The 7,306-nt window shown below is 44.3% G+C and overlaps 1 non-coding gene across 1 annotated transcript; it reads left to right on the top strand.

The window, feature by feature from the left end:
- Nucleotides 1–3,930: 3,930 nt before the first annotated feature.
- Nucleotides 3,931–4,014, top strand: TRNAL-UAA (transfer RNA leucine (anticodon UAA)). The gene has a single exon. It is a non-coding gene; the product is annotated as a tRNA-Leu (tRNA).
- Nucleotides 4,015–7,306: the final 3,292 nt, after the last annotated feature.

Genomic DNA, 7,306 nt, shown 5'->3' with positions numbered 1-7,306 from the left:
CCTTACCCTCCTTCAGTACAAACACTGAAGCCCTTGAGTCTGGAGCTCAGGAGAATGACCTGGGCTAAGGCCATACATTTGGAGACATAGCAGAGAGATGGGATTTCAAGCTGGGAGGATGAAGGAGATGCCCATGGGATTCAATGTGGGTTGACTAGAGATAAGGACCAAGGACAGAGCCCTGGATTCTCCAGCTAGGACTTGATCTCTCAGCAGCCTTCCCTGTGCAGGACTCCTAACCTTCCATTTAGAATTCAAAGTCCAAGGAGAGAACCATGAGTTTCTCCAGGCAGGACCACCCTCCCTATTTCTGAGGGATGTCTTGATGCATAGGCTGATGACTCCAAGCTGGAATGAAGCTCTACTTTGGGTAATGGTGAGGGAAACCAATCTTCTCCTCAGCCAACAGAATTTTGTGCCACATATTCTGAAAGTCAATAACTCAAGTAACAAACATTTATAATGTTTTGTTCTCTCAATGTCAAACTCCCTCTTTGTTCTTCTGAACAAATACTGGGACCTTCTTTCTTTTCAAACTTCTCTGTCTCTCATCTATTTATGAATTTCCTTTCAGTTGCATTCTTTACTTAGATTGTATCTAAGACTTCCCTGTGTTTTAAACACGTAGATTTGAATCTCTTTCCAAATACGTGTTTTGCCTTGTTTACTATCGTACCAGCTGTGCCAAATATGTATTAGCTATCTTTTAGAGCTTGTTTACTTGGAGCACAAGGCCTGACTCACCTATTGGGCCCAACACAATAACTGGAAAAGTACATATGTGGGGAATCTTAAGTTGTTCCCATAGAAAAAAGGGAATTCATGCAACTGATGCTGTAAGAACCAAAGCTTAATTCCTGGCTTCAAGCTGGCAGTCAGTCCTACTCGTTACTTTCTGCATGTGGATCTTGAGTAAATGATAAAACAACAGCAACAAACAAACAGACAAAGGCATTTCAGAACTCTGACTCTTTTTCCACAACAGTTAATTAGGGCAGCCCTTAGGGTTCCCCTGCTACTGTGCCCTGTCCCAATATCTCCCTGAAGACAGTCAGGAGGGAAGTCACTTCATCCCTTTGTATACAAAAACCTTGTATTTGGGTAAAATGTGTTTTGGGAAGTTATATTCTAGAAATTCTGGGAATATTCCATATTCCTCTGACAGGACTGCAGTCTTCATCAGAGAATGGGCTGTCAAGAGGTGCCGTGGCTTTTAGAGCTTAATGAGTACATTTAAATGTTGGATGCAAATTAGGCATAATATTAATGCTAGCTTCAAAGAGCAGAGAAGATAGTTAAACAGCTGTGAGGCTTTCTTCTGACTAGACAAGCCTAGGAGTTGCATTGCCAACACAGAGACATAATGTGATAGCTTTCCGATGGCTTCTGCCAAGCCACATGGAAGTAAGAACATAATGATGTAAACAGAAAGTAGCTGTTCTTCATGCAGACCTGGGCGGGCCACCAGAATCTGTCTATCCAAGAACTCTCCTGCTCTCTGCAGTTCTCTGCCTTCCTCAAGCTGGCGAGACAGTGCGTGGTGGCCACAGCGTGAATTCTCTATGGGCATGTCAGGAAGGGCATGCTCCAGCTCCCACCTGCCTGCAATAATTCCACTCGTCAGACAGCACTCCAGAGGTGCCAAATTCTATTAGTCACAGAGAGCAATATTTCCATATCTGCCCCTCTAATCACCTCCCTCCTACAAGCGGATTAATTAAAATGCACATGCAAATACATTAGTTACAAACCCGGTGTCCCTCTTCACATGCAGATGCAATCAATAGATACCAAGATGATTTGCATAATGGAAAAAGCAAAAGGAGTCTTTCATAATGCGGCTTTTGGGGTGAAACTTGAAAACCTTGTGTGCATCCTATGTAATCTAAGCCTGCCTGGGAGTCTGGCACAGTGTGTGTTCTCTTATGCTTCTAGGTAAACAATTGCTCTAAGATCTGAGACATTTCTCCCAGGAAGTCCTCCTTGTTCCACTGTCTGCTCCCTTACTGGCCCCTCAGTGGATAGCCTCAGGTCAGGGCTGGGTCATTGTCTTGCATTTGTCCACACTTTTCATTCAGAGTGCTTTCCTTGTAAGCTGGAGGCCAGAAAAATGCCACTGTCCTCCCAAGCCCTGCCCATGCTTAATAGCTTAATTCTGAGAACATGTAACCACACCGTCTCATTGTTCAGTTGGGGGCACTGAGATCCTCAGTGGAGAGATCAATTGTCTAAGGCTACACTAAATAAATGGTAAAGCCGGACCCAGAATGAAGCCAGCTCTGTGAGAGTGCCCAGAGCTGGTTGTGAGGTAGTGATCAATCAGAGATGCCTTCTTCCCTCAGGCTATCATTATTATACTGTATCACTTAGGCTCAAGGTGCTGTTATTAAACAACTCAAAGTATAAACTCAATTGCTATTTACCACGTGAGGGCTGGAGAGTTCCACAGCCTAGAGAATCTCTGTAGATTCTCTATATCAGAGATTACTAGCATTTTTTGTTTCTTTATCAGAACCTTTTTACATAAAGAATATTTTGGGTCTCTTTTTAACACAATGCAATTGTATAAAAGTATATATTAAGAAGATAGAAAATGACAGAAAGTACTATGACTCTAGTAGCAGTACATACATTGCAAAAATAGCTTGCACATTGGCGAAAATATTTTTTCAGCACACAGGCAAGGTTTGAAGAGCCCGTGGGTTTGTGGATTCTCCAATGACTCTACTATGCCCAGGAGTCTATGGTTTAGAGTAGAGAGATCTTTGTCTTGGAATCGAAAGTCTCTGGAATAGAGCCTGTTGTTGGGATTCTTCAGGAGGCTGAGACAAGTGGTAACAAGCTGTTAAAATAAAAACTTTAGACAAGATACATTTAACAGTTTATTTGAGCATTAAAGGATTCGAGAGTCAGGCAGCATTCAAAACCGGATGAGGTTCAGAGAACTCTGCTCCAGCGTCATGGCAGCGAGTTTTTATAAGCTGAATGTGGAAATAAAGAAATGACTTGATTGGTTATAGCAGCATTTGCCTTACTTGGGTATGGTCGAATGGGAGATCCCTAGTTATATAACCAATCAGTTGGTTGACCATCTGTGATTGGCTGAAGCACAATTCAGAATTACTCAGTTATAAGGAAGGCCTCTAAGTTAAGTTTTAGTCTGCTTGTAAGAAGATTCTGGATACAGAAACAACCCCATGCTAATGGCTTCCTACCTGTTTCACTTTAACGCAGCCAAACCAGTTTTTCTTCCGGTCATTCTAAAACCAACTGTCTGTAGAGTGAGTCTTTCAGGAGATGGCAGGAGGGAGGATTTCCAAAACATCAAGTTATGTCTGAGAAGAATGTGACTCATGCCCCAGAGCATGAGGTTGGTGGCTAATGAAAATAATAATAACAATGGTAATCTACCTTTTATTAAGTAGCTACTAAGTGCAAAAGAAGAGACTCTGCAAAGGGAGATTAGATATAGAGATAATACACCTCCCTCCAACAAAACCCAGGGTCTCATGCATACCAGCCTCTGCATTGAGTCATGTTTTAAGAAACAAATTCTAACAACAAAAAGTAATTAAGCAGGAATTTCAATCTTTATTGTCATCTCTCAAAGAACATCAAAATGATTGAATTCGAGCCTCGCAGTAGATCTCTCAACATTGCCTTTGCTTCTTTGGTCTCCCACACTCTGCAGCCTACTTCAGAACCTCTTACTTGGCAATTACTCCACAATGCTCCCTGGCATTTAGCTTTAGTGTTTTTGCTGCTGTTTTCTTTTCTTCCTTGCACCTCCTGTCCTTGAGATCTTTACCAGGCAGACAGACTTAAAGCCTCTGGTATCAGCTTTAGTTTCTCCTCTGTTTGCCAATTATGTGACTGTCCATACCAAAGTGCTGTCCCGGGGGCTGACTCAATAGGCAAGGACCACCTTGTATCAGGATGGCCAAGTAGTTAAAGGCATTGGACTTAAGATCCAATGGACATATGTCTGTGTGGGTTTGAACCCCACTCCTGGTAGCTTCAGATTTTTCTCTTAAAATATTTTGGCCAGGTGCAGTGGCTCACGCCTGTAATCTCAGCACTCTGGGAGGCTGAGGCAGGTGGATCACCTGAGGTCAGGAGTTTGAAACCAGCCTGGCCAACATGGTGAAACCATGTCTCTACTAAAAATACAAAAATTAGCCAGGCGTAGTGGCAGGCACCTGTAATCCCAGCTACTTGGGAGGCTGAGGCAGGAGAATCACTTGGACCCAGGAGGCGGAGGTTGCAGTGAGCTGAGACCGCGTCATTGTACTCTAGCCTAGCCAACAAGAACAAAACTCCATCTCAAAAAAAAAAAAAAAAAAAAAAAAAAAAGGCAAGAACCTTGTCTCTCTGCCTTCTCTCTCTCTCCTGCTTCTCTCTCTCCCTTCATCCTTCCTAATTTGTATCACAAAAAGCCAGACAATGGGGAGAGATAGAACTCCCCTGAAAGACCAGGGGTGAGGAAAAGCTGAGCAGAATTCTTCAGACAGGGTGTGATGAGGGTTAGGAAAGTGGAGAAAGTTGGATGGAGGCTGGGAATGTTGACACATTTGCACATCAGGAAGCCTGGTTCCATCACATACATTTTGTGATTTAATTTTCATAGTCACCCTTTGTGGCAGTGGATTTCACTTCATGTTTCAAGTGAGGAAAGGAGGTTAACTAGGTCAGTAAGAAGGTAAGATGACAAAGGTGCTGCATTAGCACTCAGAGAATGTCCCCGCTTTCCTCCTTAAGTTTTGGCAGCATTTTGATCCTAGAAGTCCTGATCCAAATGATTCTGTGGCTCCCTGGTGTGGTCTTGGGTGTTTTGTGAGTATTTCTTGACCATTTCCTCAGTCCAAATCAATTTTTATTCCATGCTTTTGGTCTGCATAGAACACTCTGGATTCAGGCTATGGTATGGTTGCTTTGGAGATAAAATACCATTTTTCTTCAGGTGTTCTGTATATATTCTGGCCACACTAGCCTATTCTTCATTTTCAAATGTAGCTTTATTGTGCTGGTCCTTCTGCCTTTGAAAGTGCTTCACAGCCCTGCAAGCTGCCTCCCACCCATAGCTTTGCCAGGCAGGACTGCAGCTGGTAAGTCTGGTCCTGCTGCTAGTTCCATACGGGAAGAATGGGAAATGCATACCTGTTATGGGTTAAATTGTATCTCCTCAAAGTTCATATGTTGAAATCCTCAAACTGCTGACCTCACGTGATCCGCCCACCTTGGCCTCCCAAAGTGCTGGGATTACAGGCATGAGCCACCATGCCCGACCCATATGTTGAAATCCTAACCCTCAGTGCCACAGAACATGACTGGTTGGAGATGTGGTCTTTAGAGAGGTAATTAAGTTCAAATGAGGTCACTAGTGTGGGCCCTAGTCAAATATAACTGGTATCCTTATAAGAAGAGGAGGTTAGGACACAGACGCACACAGAAGGGTGACCATGGGAGGACACAATGAGAATTCAGTCATCTGCAACCCAAGGAGGAGGCCTCAGGAGAAACCAACCCTGCTGGTACTTTGACCTTGCCCTTCTAGCCTTCTGAACTGTGAGAAAATAACTTTCTGTTGTTTATGCCACTCAGTCTGCAGTATTTCATTATGGCAGCCCTTGCAAACCAATACAGTGCTCTTCTTTAGATTTGTCAGAAGTCCCTGTTCTAGAATCAATTCCATGGGAGTATAAAATAGCCAAGAAGAGCTCCGGGCGCTGTCTATGTGCCCCTCCAAGAGGCTGCTGAGCAGCCCACCCCAAGGCTAGGGAATTTTTTGGAGATTATTCTCCAGGCTACAACAGTACATCTGAGAAAGTTCAGCTAAGAGGCAGCTGCCAAGCCTACAAAGGGTGTTTGGAAGGAGTGAGTGTAAAGAAGATCCCACAGACCAAGCAAAGCAGAGTCCACAGCCTCAGCATCCCCTGAGAGTGTGTTACAAATGCAAGATCTCAAGCCCCACCACAGATCGACTGAATCAGAATCTTAATTTTAACAAGAGCCTCAGATGATCAGGATGCACATTAAAATTTGAGAAACACTGACTTTGATCCATGGGCCCTTGCATCTGATTATAGCTCATGTTGTAACTGACCTGTGTACCTCCTGCAAATCCTCTGCACACCTGGAGAGTCGAACTGGGTTGCTTCAGGATGGCCCAGGCCAGGGGAGCTAAGGCAGTGATGCTTAACCTTGGCTACACATTGAGATCGCCTGGGGGACCTTAAGACTCCCCTACCCCCAATGTGGAGGTTGCAGACAAGGCCAAGTAAATGAGAAACTCTGCAGGGTGGGGGTGGGGGAAACCTATCCATCAATATATTTTTTAAGGCTTCTCAAATGATTTCAATTTGTGGACACATTTGAGAATGTATTTGTTATCTACTGCCTCATACAAACAGCCCCCAAATTTAGTGGCTTAAAGCAATAGCTATTTATCTAGCTCATGATTCTATAGGTTAGCACTTTGGGCTGCGATCTGCTAGGTGGTTCCTCTGGTCGCTGCTGAGAGAGCAGGAGAGAGGGAAAGAGAGAACAAGTGTGGGCAAAAGCAGGCCTTCTTGAGATCTAGGCTCAGAACTGACACTGCGCTGTTCTCTCCATTTTCTACCAGCTACAGCAAGCTGTAAGACCAGCCCAGAGTCAAAGGGTGCAGAGAGATTTCCCCTCTTGACAGGAATTGCTTGGGTCACATTACAAAAGGCATGGGTACAGGGAGTAGTGGAGACCTGTGGCCATTTTTGCAGTCTAACGCATCGGAAGGACAACAACTCCCTCCTTGACCAAACTTTATCCAGGCTCCTCCGAGCCATCTTTTTGTCTAGGCCTCCTCAGCCCCCATCTTTGGCCTGTTGAGGCCAGTTTTAGCAAGAATCCTGCTAAGCCAGTTCACTGAGAATCCCTGCATCCTTATGGCCAAATTTCTCCTCCCCTCTACCCTTGATACCTGACAGAGTTTCTCTTAGTGATTTTCCATCCTCTCCCTCACCCTGCCTATTAGCTAGAAATCTTCAACGGCCTCTATCGTATTTGGAGTTGATTCAACCTCTCTCTCCTTTTGCAATAGTCTTGACCCTTATTGTAATAGTCTTGAGTAAAGTCTTCTTTGCCATTTTAAAAGTGTCCAATACAACTTCTCTCTAACAGGACCACTGAGGTGGAGAAATGTCTTCTGCTCTCTTGTCCCCCTCAGCCTCCTCACATAGTGTCTCTGAAATGGCCTGAACTCTCTCCAGCTGTTACCAGGGCTGTGGAGGCTGAAGTGGCCTTTCTGAGGAAAACAGGCTAAGGCAGTTTG

The sequence above is a fragment of the Hylobates moloch genome, unplaced genomic scaffold (genome assembly GCF_009828535.3).
Source record: "Hylobates moloch isolate HMO894 unplaced genomic scaffold, HMol_V3 SCAFFOLD_11, whole genome shotgun sequence".
NCBI classification, from domain to species: domain Eukaryota; kingdom Metazoa; phylum Chordata; class Mammalia; order Primates; family Hylobatidae; genus Hylobates; species Hylobates moloch.
Note: the sequence above shows the minus strand (reverse complement) of the source record. Positions and strands in the feature narration are given on the sequence as shown.